The sequence below is a fragment of the Hylobates moloch genome, unplaced genomic scaffold (genome assembly GCF_009828535.3).
Source record: "Hylobates moloch isolate HMO894 unplaced genomic scaffold, HMol_V3 SCAFFOLD_12, whole genome shotgun sequence".
NCBI classification, from domain to species: domain Eukaryota; kingdom Metazoa; phylum Chordata; class Mammalia; order Primates; family Hylobatidae; genus Hylobates; species Hylobates moloch.
This window is the reverse complement of record NW_026652287.1, coordinates 92,952,196-92,971,982: the sequence shown is the minus strand read 5'-3', so window position 1 is coordinate 92,971,982 and position 19,787 is coordinate 92,952,196. Positions and strand designations below refer to the sequence as shown.

General features: G+C 40.7%; 1 protein-coding gene across 1 annotated transcript in view; it reads left to right on the top strand.

Annotated features, from left to right (window-relative positions):
* LOC131380755 (uncharacterized) overlaps positions 1–19,787 on the top strand; it is a 517,791-nt gene that overhangs the window by 345,058 nt on the left and 152,946 nt on the right. The window lies entirely within an intron of this gene.

Here is a 19,787-nt window from a genome sequence, read left to right as displayed (position 1 = left end):
ATCTATTTTCCATACTGCAGCCAAAGAAATCTCTCTAAAACATAAATTCAAATGTGTCACTTCAGTGAAAAGCTGCAATGGTTCCCCATTGTCAGGGCAAAGTCTGGACTCCAATATGCCTGAAAAGGTATGCTCTGGGCTCTGTTCTCTCCAGCCTCATCCTTCTCCCTGACTCCATCCCCTCCCCTTGCTCTGTCAGCATGCCCCAGTCTTCCTGCGTTTCTTCCCTTTCCTGGCCCCTGGAAGGCCCCCTTCTCTCTCTCACCTCTTGGCCACTTAGTTGTCTGATCCCTTTGCGTATGATACAGTTTGGATACTTGTCTCCTTCAAATCACATGTTGAAATTTGATCCCCAGTGTTGAAGGTGGGGTCTCGTGGGAGGGTGTTTGGTCATGAGGGCAGATGGCTCATGAATGGCACGGTGCCATTCTTGTGGTAATCAGTGCTTACTCTTAGGTCCCACAAGATTTGGTTGTTAAAAAGAGTCTGGCTCCTCCTTCCCCTCTGCTTGCTCCCTTCCTCTCTCGCGATGTGATCTCTGCACACATCAGCTCCCCTTCACGTTCCAAAATGAGTGGAAGCAGCCTGAAGACCTCAGCAGAAACAGATGCTGGCACCATGCTTCTTGTACAGCCTGCAGAACCATGAGCCAAAGAAATCTCTTTTCTTTGTAAATCACCCAGCCTCTGGTCTTTCTTTCTAGCAACACAAAGGGACTAAGACAGCCCAAATGTCCTTCCATCTTCTCTGCACCTGCTTGACTCCTATTCATCCTCAAAGGCTTTGGGGATCTCCTCTCTGGGGTCTAGAAAGTGACTTTGGTGCCTTGGCTGTGTGTTCCAGAATAGCCGTCACTCTGTGTGCCATGGCTTGTCCCAAGCACTTTAAATATATTAACTCATTTAATTTTGCAAAAACCACATGAGGTAGACACAATTATTATTTCCACTTAGCAGATGAGACTGTTGGAGCACAGTGCATCTGCCACTCTAGTAGTTCACCAGAGGAAGTTTGACACGGGGCTCTGACTATAAGGCTGTTGCAAGAACACAAAAAACAAATGGAGGATGCAAGATAATCCAAAGATGAGAAACAGTAGGAAGCTGCTGCTCCAGGTTGGAGGGACAGAAGGAAGTGGGGATGTCACCAGAGCTGAGGCACTGGGACTGCCCAGCGGGAACTGGAGCTCTAGAGGAGGTGCAGCCACTATCAGAGCAGCCACCCCAAACTGAGAGGTGCTTAAGTACCCTGACATTCCCTCGTCCTACTGCTAAGCTCCACCACTGCTTCCTGTTGGCTGAGCTAACCAGACACTCATTGGCAGGAGCCTGGGAAAATGTAGTCTGCAGAGGTCACGGTAAAGATGGGGAACAAACTGAGAGAAATAGGTAGAAGGTAGGCCCAGAGAAGTTCGTTACTTTTTCCAAGCTCTGGCAACTTCTAAGTTGCAAGGTCTAGGTAGTTTGGCCCCAGAGCGTGCCCCCTTAACCACTGATGTACACTGCCACTCTGAGAACCTGCGGCCAGGCACTGAATCACGTGTCTCAGATGTGTAAAATGGAAACAATAGTGATATCCTCTGTATGGGGCTATGATAAAGGGAAAATGAGTTGACACACTTCAAATATTTTGGATAGTGCCTGGACTATCATAAGCACAGTAAATTTTGGTCATTCTTACAGAGATAAGGATCCCAGGAGAAGGCGGTGGTCTGGGCATGGGAACTGTGCCCAGCACTGTTCTAGGCTCTTTCTCTAGAATCTCCATTTTACAGATGATAAAACTGAAGCCCCAAGAGTTTGACTTACTCACATAGCAAAAGTGGAAGTAGGACTCACGAATTTGATTCCAGAGTCAACGTGTGTATGCCATATTAAAATTCCTGTGTGATGGACTCTCTTCCAGCTAAGCTACAGTTTCTATGGGGACACACCTGTGCCTTTTTTGCCTTTGATTCTCTAGTACAGGCTCAGCACCTGGTGCCTTGGAAGGCACTCAGTACGATTTGCTTCGTGAATTATTAAATGGCCTGGTGATTTGCTGGCGCCATGGAAGTGGAAGTTGCACAGACGTGTTTCTGGACTTCTTGTTCAGCAGTGAGGTGCTGGAGGCCCAGCCTCTTTCCAGAAACTCATTCCAGGCCATCTCCATAGTGCATGCCCGAGTGTTCCAGCTCTGCCATTTCATCCATCTCTGTGATGGCTTCCCCTGGACCTCTGCCTTGTAGAGGCCATCTGTTTTCTACATCCTTGAGTGCTCAGTGGTGACCAAGGCAAGAGGATAAGAGTCAGGGTGAGGAAAATTGCATCAGGGGGATGGAAGAGAAAATGAAATGGAGTAAGAGGTCACCATTACACCATTAAGGAGTCCTCAAGAGCACTTCATAATCATAATATAATCTGCAAATGCACATCTGGAGGTAATTATATCTAGCTAGGACAAATTATTTCTACTTTTATCTTAGCAATTGACCTAGTATATGAAGTGGAAGCAATTCACTCTTCTCTGCCTCTGTTTCCCCACTTAAACAAGAGGGAAAAGATCATTTTCACTGAGTGTTGGAAAAGTACTTTTTCATCATTAGAGAAAGTCTGTAAAAAATTAGTTACTGAATCAGGCTTTGGCATGAGGACATGGACTAAAACTGAGTTTTTGATCTGTTGCAACTGGTATGTTGTTGGGGATGCTGCCATTTCTTGAAGTTTCTCTCATCTTTCCAGCAGAAAGAGTTGGGCTTCTTATAAGAAGCTTATATATATATTTATTAACAGATAATATGAGTTATGTATCTAACAATGGTTTCCTCTTCCCTTTGACTGCTTACAAAGGGCAGAGCCAAATAGGCCAGCACTTGGAAGAATGTGGGATTTCACAGAACGCCTTTTATGTCCTAACCACAGCCCTGCTACTCATTTTTCTATCCTATCTTTTTCCCCCATCACTTTTATTTAACTGATTGTATCTTGCTGAATTTTGTGCATCTTGGTAAGCCATCCTCAAGCCTTCCCAGGACAACACAAATAAGTAAATAAATAGTTATTGACTCAAATGTTTTTAATCATAGAGTTGATTCCTGGCTTTGCTTTAGCGAAGCACTTTGAGTTACTGGCACTCAAGTAACTCAAAGTATCAATGTTCCATCACTTTCTAGAATGAACTAATCCAGCAGAGATTAGCATAATCAATTTATGATGAAAAGCTATAGTATATTAAACTCCGGAGTTCCCAGCTGGAAGAAATTGTAATTTTAGAATTGGTTGATCAAGAAATAGATGTTGACAATTGACTCAAATTTGGTAATGTTTTAAGTGAGTCTGTATTTTATTAATATATATACAAATGATAAATTTATAATTTTTTATTGTATTTTATTAGTCACAACCAATCTACATACATTTGAAAATGTTGGCATATACATGTGGTGAAAATAGCATTTTCACTGGTCTCAAATCATGTTGGTGAGCTTATAAACTAGAAGATCCCTTGCAAGAAGGCCATAGATTCACTAGAGGCAAAGCTTTGCAGGCTGGAAATCTTGGCATTCTTCCTTTACTCATTTGTTAAGGCATATTGGGTTAGGTGCTAGTGTCCCTCGGCATGCTTTTGTATTACAGTGCTTCACTTTCATGAAAATTGGAAAACAGTTGGCTCAAACTCAACCTTCAGTAACAAAATTTCCCTTCTGACTTTCTAGACATGTGTCAAAATTACTTCATTAAATTTCAACAGTGTTTAAGCATGCATTTGTACTGTGATTTTCACTTATTAAGCGCTCTGATGTAATATCTAGTTATCAATTATATGTAATTTATCAATTATATATTCCTATTAAAGAACAGATCTAAGAAGAGAGGGATTTGATTTTGTGAAAAAGAAATTGTAGGGAAGAAAATCACTGGACTGAGGTCATGCTGCAAGTTAGAGGCCAACCCTAGACAAGAACTTCGTTTTCTAATTTTTTAAAGAGATGGGGTCTTGCTACTTTGCCCAGGTTGGCCTCAAACTCCTGGGCTCCAGCGATCCTCCTGCTTCAGCCTGCCCAATAGCTGGACTACAGGCACAAGCCACCACACCCAGCTAGAGCTGTTTCTTTCTTTTCTTCTTTTCTTTCCTTTTCCCTCCTTCCTTTCCCTCCCTCCCTCCCTCCCTTCCCTTCCCTCCCTCCCTTCCCTTCCCTTCCCTCCCTCCCTCCCTTCCCTTCCCTTCCCTTCCCTTCCCTCCCTTCCTTCCTTCCTTCCTTCCTTCCTTCCTTCCTTCCCTCCCTCCTTCCTTCTCTTTCTCTCTCCTTCCTTCCTCCCCTCCCTCCTTCCTTTCTTTCTCTCTTTCTCTCCTTCCTTCCTCCCTCCCTCCCTCCCTCCTTCCCTTCCTTCCTTCCTTCTTTCCTTCCTTCCTTCCTTTCAGGTCTCTCTCTACCCTGCTCAAGCCATTCCCCCACCCTCAGCCTCCCCCACCCCCTCAGAGTATCTGGTACTACAGGTGCATGCCACCACGTTCAGCTAATTTTTGTATCTTTGTAGAGATGGGGTTTTGCCATGTTGCCCAGGCTGGTCTCATACTCCTGGGCTCAAGTGATCCTTCCGCCTTGGCCTCCCAAAGTGCTGGGATTACAGGTGTTTACCACCACGCTGGCAGAATTTTATTTCTTAAAATGATTTTTGCTGTTTTTTCCTTTATCTTATATTGCCTAAGGGCTGTCTTTCTTTTTCTTTTTTTAAAAAAATATTTTTAAGTAAACAGGGTCTCAAGCCTTCAGCCACCCCTTCATCTCTTACATTTCCCTCCAGTGAAATCGTAGTACTATGCACAGGCCTGGGTCTCCTTGTCGTTCAACAACTTTGGCTTCCACTGGGATCTTGAAATCCCTCCACCATCAATATACAATAAGAAATCCAGATTATCCATTCCAGCTGGCAGCTTTTCTGCTACACAGATTAGCTTTTTCATGAACAAAAACTGGCTCATCTGATCTATTGGAATTTTATGGCTGCTTAATGGAATTTATTGAAGCCAGCTCAGCAAAGTAGTGTTTCTATGTCTAGTCATGCCTCAAGAAGGGTCTGTACTTAAACCCCGATATGAAAAAGCATTCAAATCCCAGCACTTTGGGAGGCTGAGGCAGGAGGATCATGGGGGTTGAGAGTTCGAGACCAGCCTGACCAACATGGAGAAACCCCATCTCTATAAAAATACAAAATTAGCCGGGCGTGGTGGTGCATGCCTGTAATTTCAGCTACTTGGGAGGCTGAGGCAGGAGAATCGCTTGAACCCGGGAGGCAGAGGTTGCAGTGAGCCGAGATTGCGCCACTGCACTCCAGCCTGGGCAACAAAAGTGAAACTCCATCTCAAAAATAAATAAATAAATACATACATAAAATAAAAAAATAAAAAATAAATAAAAGGCCCTCTTGCTTGAACAACGTCCCCTGCAGATACTTTCTGGGCACAAGGGATGCCGTAAGGGCTCCGCTTTGCTTATCTCCTTGTGAATCTTTTACTCATCCTGACACGGGCTAGTTCTAATTGATAATCTGTCTTGCTTCCTGTGAATCCCCGAGGAATTTTTAAGAGAAAAATGCAACTTGTTTTGTGAACGGAAAAACAAGTTTGGCTAAGAGTAAACAAATAATAACGAAAGAAAAGCGCATGAGAAAAATAAAAATGAAACAAAAGCACTCTTTTTCCTTTAGGGCAGTGCAGGGGACGGAAGGACAGTGGGAGAGGGTGGGAAACGCAGAGGAGGCGGCTGAGTTTATTTTTAACATCAAGTTAAAGGCATACTCTGTGTTCTTTCCTTTTAAAAATAGACTTTTAACCTCTTGAAGCATTTTGACTCTATTCTGCCTGTGAGGTAAAACCCCTTTTGTGGCTGGCAACTCTCACTGGGTCTTTTCCCATCATTAAAGGCTTACTAGCCAAGTAGTTAGAGCGATGGAAAAACCCCAGCACTTTTCTTCAAAGGGTTCCTCATTAGCATATGCACACAGCTTCTGTGCGCAGAAAGGCTTAGAAACCCTGGCTGCTTACCTGGAGCTTGAGCTTCCCTGCATTTTTCAGAACTGATGGTTAGGGGAAAATCCTCTTTTTAAAATAGTTTGGATTCATAAAATAGTGGAGACAGTCTTTTTTCAGTCCACTGCAAAATTTATTAGTTGAGTTTATGAATAACGCAGCATACTGACACCTATAAAATTTGATATGGGTGAACAGATGTGGTAATAGCTAATCTCTAACACTTTTTGAAGGCTTCCTATGGGCCAGATACTGTCTATATGCATTTAATGCTCTGAACAGTGCTCTCAGGGTACATAATACTATCATCCCATTTTACAGATGAAGAAACTTGAACTCAAGACTATTAAATAACTTGTGAAACTTGAACTCAAGGCTATTAAATAACAAACTCAATGAGTGAGTTTGGGGGAAGAGATTCAAACTCAGGCAAGACAGTCAGTTCAGGTCCACTGCTAGCCCACACTGTAAGTACATAATTAGAAAAGAAGCCCCTACTTTAAGATACTTTTGCTTCCATCTTTTGGAAAGTTATCAAAAATACCAATTTTGTTAGAAGACATTTTGCTGCCACTTACAAGACTGTTGTCACAATAAATATATAGATCTACAATGTGTTGAGGTGAAGCATACCCCCTTAGATGTGACAACCTTGTGCAGTGCACAGCCTGCTCAAAGGTACATGACAGCCGTTCGGTACACGTGCACATGCAAACACACATGTATACTTCCACAGAAGAAAAAAAAGGCTGTTTTAGTTTTAGTTTAGTCTTTTGGTCTTTTAGAGGTAACCAGGCTGATCTGACTTCAGGAACAGCTCTACTATGTGGCTTAGTCTAGAATGAGTATAGATCATATAAAAGGGTCTGAAACTGGTTGTATTTGTACATAGTTCAAAAATACCCTACTCTTACTTCCTCTTTGCTTCTCCTCTGGGGAATAAACACTCAATAAACATTTTACACAGGAAGTTCTGTATATATAGGTGTGTTGAAGGATGAGGATAAAATAAATAGAATAGTTCACAAAACTGGGGAGATTAAACTTTTATTATAGAAAATTTCACACACATACTGATGTAGAACAAAAAGTATAATGAACCCCACTTTCCTCCATGAACCTAACATCCAGCTGTAAAAATCATCGACTGATAGCCATTCCTGCTTCATCTGGATTTCCACTCACTCTCCTCCGTATTGAAGCAATTCCTAGACACATCATTTTAGCCAAAAATATTTCAGTACATTTCTCTTCAAGATATGAAATCTTTTCAAAATATAACCACAATACCATTATTACATCTAAATAGAAATAATAAGAAGTCTTTAATATCATATAGCCAGTGTTTAAAATTTTAATTGTCTCCCAAATGTCCCAAATTTTCTTTTTTCATTTGTCTGTTTTTATCTTGTGTTTGATTGAAATGGGAACCAACTAAGTTCAAACATTCCACTGGTTGTTAATGTTTCTTAAGTCTCTTTTAATGTACAAGTTCTCCCTTCATCTTCCTTCATCTCTCTCTCTCTCTTTTTTTTTTTTTTCCAGAGTCTGCATTTTGCTGATGGCATCCAAGTAATGTTTAACGTGGTTCTCTGCTGCAGAATCCTTTCTGTTTCTGTATATTCTTTTAAGGTGCTTGGGTGAATTTGATCCATAGCCAGGCTTGGAAAATACTGGAGAAGTTGTATTTCTGCTTCTGGGTTTCTTAATGTCTTTTATGTTTTTTTTTTATTTCATTTTTCTATTTCTTTTCTTTTTTTCCTTTTTTTTTTTATTTTTTAGATGGAGTCTCACTCTGTCGTCCAGGCTGGAGTGCAGTGGCGCGATCTCGGCTCACTGCAAGCTCCGCCTCCCAAGTTCATGCCACTTTTCTATTTCTTAAATCCTCTATAGGAAGTATGGATTTCTTAATGTCTGGGTTGAAAAAACAAAACTCGGAGGAACTTGAGTACAATCATAAAACTACATGTCCACCACCTGTTGACAGATGATGAATGTTGGCTTGAATGTTGAGGGCATCTAGAATCCCTGGGGCAACTAAGGGGGCTTCAGGGGAACAACTTCTCAGCCAGGCTTAAGACGGGCAACAAATCTGAATTAGCAGTGCTGGAAAAAAAAGAGGACCTCCCAGCTGGAGGATTTGGTCTCATTGAGGCCCTGTGGGAACTAGTAACCAGCAGGTGAATTGTTAATTAGCAGGCAAAGCCTGGCCTGGAACGAGCTGGTCCTTGACTTAAGTGGAGTTTAAATAGCCAAGAAACGATTGTTCTAAGGATACTTGACTGGAGGCATTTCCAGCACATGCTTGTGGCAGAAGGAGTGATGTGCTCTGTCCTAGGCACCTCTGCTGCTTCTGTCATCAACCTAGGTGATATGCTTTGGCTGTGTCCCCACCCAAATCCCATGTGTCATGGAAGGGACTTGGTGGGAGGTAATTGATTCATGGGGGCAGGCCTTTCCTGTGCTATTCTATGATAGTGAATAAGTCGCATGAGATCTGACAGTTTTATAAAGGAGAGATCCCCCACACATGCTCTTTTGCCTTCTGCCATGTAACACATGACTTTGCTCCTCCTTTGCCTTCCGCCATGATTGTGAGGTCTCCCCAGCCATGTGGAACTGTGAGTCCATTAAACCTCTTTCCTTATAAATTACCCAGTTTCAGGTATGTCTTTATTAGCAGCATGAGAACAGACTAATACACTGGGCTTGCTTTCTTCTGTGCAGCTTTTTGTTTTGTTTTGTTTTGTTTTTTGAGACGGAGTCTCACTCTGTAGCCCAGGCTGGAGTGCAGTGGTGTGATCTTGGCTCACTGCAACCTCCGCCTCCCGGGTTCAAGCAATTCTCTGCCTCAGCCTCCCAAGTAGCTAAGCTTACAGGTGCCAGCCACCATGCCCGGCTAAATTTTTGTATTTTAGCAGAGGTGGGGTTTCACCATGTTGGCCAGGCTGGTCTCAAACTCCTGACCTCAAGTGATCCACCTGCCTTGGCCTCCCAAAGTGTTGGGATTACAGGCATGAGCCACTGCACCAGGCCTCTTCTGTGCATCTTGAAAGCTTGAGAAGATTTTTTTTTTTTTTTAATAAAAGAGCATTATATTTCCTTGGTGAGGGGTTTTGGGCTTGCTTTCCCCATGTCCACATTGATCTGTCAACACCTGCCCCAGGCCCCTGCTGTTCTCCTTGCCCCATGCCTGCTGCCAAAAGAGGTGCTTGCTGTCAGAAAGCCAGGGGTCAAAGTGTCTCTACGACTGGCTAGCTGGGCAACCTTGGGTAGGTCCCTCAATTCTCTGAGCCCTGTAATCTTTACTTGTAGAATAAAGATTGTATCACGTGCTCCACTTACCATAAGAGGCTGTTGTGAGAATCAGCCTCTTATGGTAGGTGGAGCAGGTGATCCAAAAGAGTTAATGTATGTGAAAGTCCTGTCCTTCATTAAACCACAAAGCATCATCCAATTGCTCTTGTTGCCTGCTGCCTCTCCTCTACCTGTAGCCATTCATTCCTGGCTGAGAGTGCAGAAGTTGAACAGGGCCCCATTACTTTTTAGTTGTATCATTTGGGGCAAGTCATGCTGTGAATTTCTGTTTCCTCATACATAAAATGGGAATAACTTTACCTAGCATTTATTTACATCCTTCTTTATTTACACTGCACCTTGACCCAATGATGTTATCAGCACGAAAGCCGAGATAAACACACATAAAGCACCTAACCTAGACTTGGCACCCAATCGGTACTCAGTAAAAGGGAATTCTTTCCTTCCCTGTTCGTGGAAATTGGACCATGGTATAACCCAGCTGATATGCCTTCCTTTATAAAGAAAGAACTCCTCCTCTAATTGCTGAGGATAGTACTGTCTGCTACTCCTTCACCCTCAACTTTTTATCTCAGTGCTTTGCTCAAGGCCCAAACATGCTTTAAATTCTCTTTGGAAGTCTGTAGACTAGGGAGTTATATAATGGAGTCTTCTTTTATTACTTGGGGATAAAGATTCCTCAACAGCACGTGTGAAGAAGACTCAAATGTTTGGTTGACTACAAAATTAACATGAGTCAACAGTGTGATGAACAAGCAAGAAATGTATTTTAGGAAGTGTGAAGGGAATGGTCCAGTGAGAGGATAGTCTTAGACTCATTCTCCTCGTGTTGGTCAGACTAGGCTTGGACTAAAGGACTCAGTTCCAGATGCTGACGCCTGGGGACGGATCATCAGAAGGGAGTGCTAGCAAAGAGCTTGGCATGCAGGGTGTTTGAGTAACTTTCAGAAAAACTGAGGCTCCTTAAACTGCAAAAGATGTATTTCAGGAGAGATATGTATTGTCTCTTGTTTCTTGAACGGACTGAACAAAACACCACCGCTTTGGATTTACTTAAGAGTAACACTGTCTAAGGAGTGTGTAGAAGTACACATTTGAGTTTATGTGACTTCCAGGGGAAGAATTAGGGACAGTAGGTAGAAGTTATAGAGAAGTAGTTTTAGTGGTATTTCTGTTTCTATTTCTCTTCACAACTCTGGGATTTCAGAAGAATTAGCTATTAAAACTATTTAAAACGGCTTTCTTACAGCCAGTTTCAGCATGATGTTACATACAAAAGATATTCAAAGCAATATTGAATTTGTGAATTAGAAAGGGACATAACCACAAATATACCAGAAATTAAAACAGGTAACAAGAGACAATCAGGTATGACTTTATGTCAATTAATTTGGAAGACATACAAAATGGTTAACTTCCAGAAAACAATAATCAATATAAACTTAAGAAGAAATAACCTAAATTATGTGATCTTGAAAGATATTACATCAATGATTATAGCTACCTATATTATGAAACAACATACAAATAATTTTTCTTTAAGACAGAGTCTCGGCTCACTGCAATTTCTGCCTCCTGGGTTCAAGCAATTCTCCTGGTTCAGCCTCCCAAGTAGCTGGTGTTACAGGCACCCACCACCATGCCTGGTTAATTTTTGTATTTTTAGTAGAGGTGTGGTTTCGCCATGTCGGCCAGGCTGGTCTCGAACTCCTGACCTCAAGTGACCTTCCAGCCTCAGCCTCCCAAAGTGCTGGGATTACAGGTGTAAGCCACGATGCCTGGCCACAAATAATTTTTTACAGGTGAGTTTTACCAGATTTTCAAGGAATATATAATCCCAATCTTATATAAACTATTCCAGAGACTATAACAAGATTACAAAAAGGAGTATCCCAAAGCTCATTTTATTAGACTGACGTATACTTGATTGACTCCAAAATAAGACAAGGACAGTAAAGAAAATTGTAGGCCAGGCGTGGTGGCTCACGCCTGTAATTCCAGCACTTTGGGAGGCTGAGGCAGGTGGATCACCTGAGGTCGGGAGTTTGAGACCAGCCTGACCAACATGGAGAAACCCTGTCTCTACTAAAAATACAAAATTAGCTGGGCATGGTGGCACATGCCTGTAATCCCAGCTACTTGGGAGGCTTAGGCAGGAGAATTGCTTGAACCCAGGAGGTGGAGGTTGCGGTGAGCCAATATTGCACTATTGCACTCCAGCCCGGACAACAAGAGTGAAACTCCATCTCAAAAATAAATAAATAAATAAATAAATAAATAAATAAATAAATAAATAAATAAATGAAAATTGTAAGCCAACCTCACTTCTAAATATAAAGTTATAAATTCTAATAAAATTTAGCAAAATTTGTAACTTTAAAAACAAAAACACACTATATTTTGTTTAAAAACAAAAATATGCTATGCTATATAGCATATAATAACAGTATAACCAGGTTGAGTTCCCAGGACAGCAAGGATGGTTTAATGTTAGAAAAATCTATTAATATAATTTACCACATTAACAAATTGCAAGAGAAAAAGCACATGATTACTTCAATAGAGGCAGAAAAATTATTTGTTAAAATTTAACACTCTTTCATATTAAAAAAATTAAGAAATACAAATAGAAGCAGATTTTCTTCAGAGTAAAATATGTCTATCAGAAACTTGTAGTAAACATCATATTTAATGGTAAATCTTTAGAATTATTTCCTTTAATATGAGGAACAAGACAAGATGCCTACAATTACTATTTCTAGCCAATCATTATTTGGGGTTCTAGTTGAACAGTAAGGCAGGAAAAGGAAGACATACTAATTGTAAAAACAAAACAAAACAATTGCTATTTACAGAAATTGCCCTCATAGAGTCTAAGAGAAAATATAGGCAAGCAATTGGAACTAACATAAAAAATCAACAAGTTACTAAGCACAATATGAGTATAAAGATAATTTACACTCCATCAACATCAATAAATAATTTGTAAAATATTAAATATTATAAAAAGTTAGTTCTTTCTTAATGAATTCAAAACAATCCCAACTCAAAATCCCAACTAGTTGGTTTTGTTTTTTTTTTTTTTTTTTGATACTTGACAAGATGATTTAAAAAGCCATGTGGAAGAGCAAAGGACCAAGAAGTTTGTAGAAGACCAAGATAGGAAGGCTCACTTTAACCTATCAAATATGTCAGTCAGGGTTCAATCAAGGAACTAGAGCCACAAAGAGTGTTATGACATGGGATTTATTCTAGAACGCAGACCTTATCCAATTGTGGGAGGAGCTGGGAGATGAAGATCTGGAAGGAGAAGCTGGGAGCTCAGAGAAGAGTCTAAACCATCTTCTGAAAGCACTGGCATAAGTGGACAAGTCAGAGTTTACAGAAAAAAATCTAAGAAGCCAAGTACACATCCAGCTACTGAGTTTGTCCTGCAGAGGGAATTCATGGAGATGTCTGTGTGAAGCTGTTGCCTTTGTGAAGCCACCTTCTCTGTGGCTCTTAGCCAAGTATCTGGTAGGAGGTCTTGGGCTGCAGGACCAGAATTTGGGAAGAACAGCAGGATGCAAAGCAGAGGAGAACAAGGGAAAGTTGGAATCTGTTAGGTACTTCTGTGTCTGTCACCCCATCTAACTTTGAAGAGCTTCACAGAGTAAAGGACTGCCCTTCACTTCCACATCCCAAAGTCTCACACAAGGTCTTCTCTTGGCCAACTTGGACCTGGAACCAGACAGGAAAGGGAATTCCTAGCTCAACCAAAGTGGTAATGAAATAACCTAGCATGTCAAGATGAATGTTAAAGCTATTGTAATTAAGACAGTGAAAGCCTGGGCAACACAGGGAGACCCTGTCTCTACCAAAAAAAAAAAAAAATTAGCAGGTGAGGTGGCATGCACTGGTGGTCCCATTTACTCGGGAAGCTGAGGCAGGAGGATTACTCAAGGCCAGGAGTTCCAGACCAGCCTGGGCAACATAGTGAGATCCCATCTCTACAAAAAATAAAAAAATTAGCTGGGCATGGTGAAGTGTACCTGTAGTCCCAGCTACACAGGAGGCTGAGGCAGAAGGATTGCCTGAGGCCAAGAGTTTGAGGTTGTAGTGAGCTATGATCAAGCCACTGCAGTCCAGCCTGGGCAATAGAATGAGACCCTGTCTCAAAACAAACAAACAAACAAAAAAAAAAAAAAAAAAAAGGAAAAAAAAAAAAAAAAAAAAGTTTGTTGTAGGCCAAAAAAAAAAAGTAAAAAAACCCCAAAAATAGAGTAATAGAATAGAAAGCCTAAAACCAGACCTATTCATATATAGAAATAACATGACCAAAATGACATTACAAATTCATTAATGATATCACAATATTTGGTTTCTCATATGGAGAAGTGATTGAAAAAACTCCTTACCTCACACTAGTAACAAAATTAAATTTGACATGTATTAAATCATAAAATCCTAAATGTGAAGAACAAACTTTAAAATCTTTTACAAATAAAATATAGGAGAATATTTGTATGACTGCACCAAAGAGAAGGATTGATTAAACAAGAGAAAAAAGAGTACAAAGAATGATATATTGACTAGATTCCAATTTAAAACTTCTTAACAAAAAATGTCATAAAAACGAAAAAGACAAGCCACAGACTAAAAGAAGATATTTCCAACATGTAACCACAAATGAATGATTATTGTTCAGAATAGTTAAAGAATACCTACAAGTCAAAATGATAAGTCCTAGGGTAAGGAAAGGAATAGAAAATTCACAGGAGACAAGATTTGCATGGCCAATTCAAAATGTTAAAACAAGGCTCACACTTATTGTAAGCACTCACCGTGTATTATTCTAAAGGCTTTACTGAGTATTAACTATATATATATTATTCCAAATGCTTTGCATGTGTTAACATGCGTGTTCCTGGCAATGAGTGCATGAGGTAGGTATTATGACCTCTTTCTTCTTCCAGAGACGGAAAGTAGGGCTGAAATCATACAACTAGTAAACAGTAAAGCCAGCATTTGAATACCAGTGGTTTGGCTCTAAAATCTGAGTTCTTAACTACCTTCTATTTTATCAACTTGTTAAATTTAAACATTTGACAATACTCACTGTTATTAAGGATGTGGCAGAATGGGAACAAGAGAACCCCGTTTGTTGGGGTGTAAATTGATATAACCACCTGGTTGGAGAGCTAATTTGCCTTTACAAATTGAGGCTGTTAGGTCCACAGCCTAAAGTCATACCCATATAAACAAGGAAAATGTACAAGAATGTTTATTGCTGCAGTGTTCATAATGGTGCAAAAATACAGTGTAAAATATACTATGGAGTATTAATATGAAATAATCTAAGTAAAACCCTGTAACATAATGTTGATTTAAAAAAGCAAGTTGGAAATGGATATATACAGAGTGTGATGTCACTCATAAAATGTAAAAGTATGCAAAACATGACATGGTTCATATACGTTGTAAATTTATAAAACATGAAAAAATAAATTTAAAATTCAGGAAAATGGTTGCCATTATGAAGGGGAATGAAAGAATGAGATGAGGGATTTTGCAGGAAGGATCAATTGTATCTGTAATACCATATTTCTTTGAAAAATGAGTAAATAGGGCAAGATATTAAAACACAGCACAACTAGGTGGTGAATATATTCTGTTATTCTTTGTATTTTTAACTTTAATGGCCGGACCCACATTTTTTATCTCACTTGTCATTCTTTCCCTCTTTCATATTGCTGCCTCATGGGGCCTCCTACCTTTCATTGAACAAGCTGTGCTTCCTCACACCACACTTTCCCTCACTTGAGAATGTCTTCTGCTTAGGAAAACCCTGTTCACCTTTCATGGCTTAGAATACTTCATTTCAAAAAGCACCTGAAAGTACACCCATGTTCATAGCAGCATTGTTCACAATAGCTAAAGGGTCAAAGCAATCCAAGTGTCCATCAACTAATAAATGAATAAATGAAATGTGGTATATCCATACAATGGAATATTATTCAGCTGTAAAAAGGAAGGAAATTCTGACACATGCTACAACATAGATGAAACTTGAAGACATTATGCTAAGTGAAATAAGCCAGTCGCAAAAGCACAAATACTGTATGAGTCCAGTTAGTGAAGTACCTAGAGTAGTCAAATTCATAGAAGCAGAAACTAGAATGGTAATTGCCAGGGGCTGGGAGAAGTAGGTGATATAGTTTGGCTGTGTCCCTACCCAAATCTCATCTTGAATTGTAGCCCCCATAATCCCCATATATTGTGGAAGGGACCCAGCAGGAGGTAACTGAATCACGGGGGTAAGTTTTTCCCATGCTGTTCTCATGATAGTGAATAAGCTTCATGAGATCTGATGGTTTTATAAAAGGCAATTCCCCTACACATGCTCTCTTGCCTGCCGCCATGTAAGACATGCCTTTGCTCCTCCTTCACCTTCCGCCATGATTTTGAGGCCTCCTCAGCCATGTGGAACTGTGAGTCCATTAAACCTCTTTTTCTTTACGAATTACCCAGTCTCAGGTATTTCTTCATAGCAGTATGAAAATGAACTAATATAGTAGGCAATGGGGAGTTATTAATGAGGACAGAGTTTCAGTTTGTGGAGATGAAAAAGTTCTGGTGATGAATGATGGTGCCAGCTGTACAACATTGTGAACATACTTAATGCCACTCAACTGTACATTAAAAAATTGGCTAAAATGACGAATTTTACATTACATACACATTTTACCATATTAAAATGAGAAAGCAAACAAAAGCAAGCTGAAAGGCAACTTACAGTATTATTATAAGTTTCTCAAAGAGGAGGCAGAGGGAGACTGCCTCCCAGGTAGACGCCATCCAGCCTCAGCCCCTGTGGGCTCCTCTGTCTCCTATCACTTTGCAGATGGATGTGTTATGTTTTTCCAGTGGTATCTTTGCTTCTTCCTGTAAGGCAAACTCAAATTGCCACTTCTCCACTTCTGCTCCCTACCCATCACCCCAATGATGACAGTAAACACTGGGGTGCTTTCTCTCCTGTATTAGTCTGTTCTTACATTGCTATAATAAATACTCAAGACTGGGTAGTTTATAAAGGAAAAGAGACTTAATGGACTCACAGTTCCACATGGCCAGGGAAGCTTCACAATCATGGTGAAGTTGAAGGAGGAGCGAAGGCACGTCTTACATGGCAGCAGGCAAGAGAGCATGTGCAGGGGAACTGTCCTTTACAAAATCATCAGATCTCATGAAACTTATTCACTATCACAAGAAGCGCATGGGAAAAAACTGCTCCCATGATTTAATTACCTCCCCCTGGGTCCCTCCCAAGACAGGTGGGGATAATGGGAACTACAATTCAAGATGAGATTTGGGTGGGGACACAGCCAAACCATATCATGTCCCCTTCCGACTAGACCCAGTGCTCTGAGCCCCTTGCCTTTCAGAGTGTGTTTCTACCTTCTCCATTGATTTCCCTCCCCTGCCCAGACTTTGAGTATCTGTTTTCAGAGTTGTAACCTCACCTCATGTTCTGATTGCTTCCTAGACCTGGCAATTTGGTTTTGGCTTCTTGACTCCATTGTGAGTTGTAACCAGGATTCACCCAGTGACTCTGCCTTGTAGGAAGGGCCAAGCCCTTTGCTGACTGGAACTATGTGACTCCATTTTATGGTTTATCAAATGTGGACTTGCTTGTTATTATGAAATCACTTTAAAGCCTTTAGGGTGATTTATTTAAATGCATATATATATATATATATATATGTATGTTTGTGTGTGTGTGTTTGTGTGTGTGTGTGTGTGTGTGTATATATATATATATATATATATATATATATATATATATATATCCATTTGCTTGTGGATGCATAGAAAATGCCAGAAACTGATAACAGAGGTTTCTAGAGGGAGGGCAGTCCTTGGTTCAGTGCTGGGGCTGAGAGAGAGCAGAAGAAAAATTCCCTGTGAACTTCCCACCTTTTCTTCACCTTGAATTGTTTATAATAAGCACATGTCATTTTTATAATAAAAGTAAATATTCACAGTGAAACACTGTGTTCTAACTGGTATAATAAGCTCTTAGTATTTGATCCTGAGAGCCCCTCTTTCAGAGGCACCGTCAGTCAAATACGCTGCTAGGGCTAATGTCAGCTTCTAGGGGAAATCATCACTGGGAGGTGCAATTTCAGATCTAGCTGGAGAGAGGCAAGGGTGTGGCTGCAAACCCCTTTTCTAATCTGAACAGGGTATTTGTAAGGTAGTCACCATGTGGCTGTGGAGATGAGTGATGGGGCTGCCATTCTGGTCCAGCCACTGCTTCTTCCTCTAAAAGCAATTCAGAGGAAAGCCAAGAGGAACAGAGCCTACCCCTTTAATTAGCCTGCGGAGCCAGGCAAGGTAAATATTTGTGACTGAAACAGCGTGGATCCATGGAAGCTGGGATTTTAGCCTAGAAGCCTTGTGCTGCCAAGTTGCCATGAGACCAGAAAGCTGGAGCTATGTTTTGCCTCAGAAAGTGCTTCTGAGTTGAAGAGAAGTGGGAAGGAAATCAGCAGTAGAATTAAGGCCTGTGTGTTAGATGAGCATAATAAAGGTTTATCTACACCTTAGGTTAAAGGCACACATTCTACCTATTTTTATTTTGTCTTTATATTGATTTCTTACATTAAAAAAAATTCAGGCTGGGCACGGTGTCTCATGCATATAATCCTAGTACTTTGGGAGGCTGAGGCGGGAGGGTCGCTTGAGCCCAGAAGTTTGAGACCAGCCTAGGCAACAAAGCAAGACCCTGTCTCTATAAAAAATTAGCCAGGCATGGTAATGTGCACCTGTAGTCCCAGCTGCTTGGGCAGCTGAAGTGGGAGGATCACTTGAGTCCAGGAGTTGGAGGCTGCGGGGAACTATGATGGTGCCCCTGCACTGCAGCCTGGGTGACAGAGCAAGATCCTGTCTCTAAAATATTAAAAATAAGAATTTTAAAAAGTAAGAAAAACAAAAAAATAAAAAATTTAGTATCCTGAATGTTGACTTATTGAACTTCCTGCATCTACTAGCTAATTCTCTGGTTTCCAGGGATCCTGAATAAAAATCAGATCATTTCACTGCTCTGTTTATAACTTTTCAATGCCTTTTCATTTCTCTTAGGATAAAATCCTGACTCCTGTAGTGCGTGTGTAGGGTGACTGTATGACTGACACTCAAACTGGGATGGCTGTTAATACGTATGTAAGGAAAACAGATGCAAGGAGGACTCTCCCAGGCAAACCAAGACGTATCTGCTAGATCTGGCTGCGGCCCTAACTGTCCCTGTCCTCATCTGCCCACTTTGCTCCAGGTATGACTCCCTTTCTTGTTGTTTAATGACATTACTCTGGAGTCTTCACTGTCATCTCAGTCATGCTCCTGTCTGCCTTATTTATCTTTGGGGTCTCAGATGTCCACTCCTCAGAGAGGCTTTCCATGACCACCCATTCTAGAATGGTCTCCCCAGTTGCTGTGTATTTTATCTCTGCACATTTCCATCATCACGCCTGATATAATCTGTGAAGATATTGTTTATGCATTTGTTTATGATCTGTATTAGCTACCAGGCTGAGGCCAGGGACTTGTTTGTCTTGCTCACTAGCCTGGCACATGGTAGGGACCCAGTAAATACATGGCAAATGAATGAATGATCAAGTGAAGATCTTTAAGTTGGACTGAATGACCCAGAGATGCCCACTGCCTTGATTCTCATCATGTGAATTAGGTCCATCTTCAGTAGAAGAGAATGAATACAAACAGAGAAAAGCAGAAGGAATAGAATGAGAGAGAGAGCATGCTGGACAAATCCTGGTTACAGGCATTATGGGTATATACTTTATCCTTCATTTGTTCCTTAATGGGGTGAGCCATTTAAATAAATTATAAATAAACTTGTCCTCCCCTTCCTTAGCCTTAACTAGAATTGGGATTGCGGTTCCATATTTACAACCAATGACTTCTAGTAAAACACAATTAGCCCCTTTCCTTTGGAATATATATTCCTCTCCCCCACCCCCTTTTTTTCTCGTCCAGGCTGGAGTGCAATGGCACGATCTCGGCTCACTGCAACCTCTGCCTCCTGGGTTCAAGCGATTCTCCTTCCTCAATCTCCCAAGTAGCTGGGATTACAGGCTCGTGCCATCACACCCCACTAATTTTTTGTATTTTTAGTACAGACGAGGTTTAACCATGTTGGCCAGGCTGGTCATATATTCCCATTTTTAAAGGACAACATTGTGGCAGAATATATTAGTTGTGCCCCATTATCAATTTTATCTTCTTCCTTGGTAAATTAAGGGAGAATAGATTAGTTTCGTATTTCTGCTGTAACAAATTGTCGTATAATTACGGGATTAACACAATATACATTTATTTCCTACTTTTATAGAAGTCAGAAGTCTAAAATGAGTTGAAAGGGCTGTTCCTTCTGGGGGCTCAAGAGAATAATCTGTTTCTTT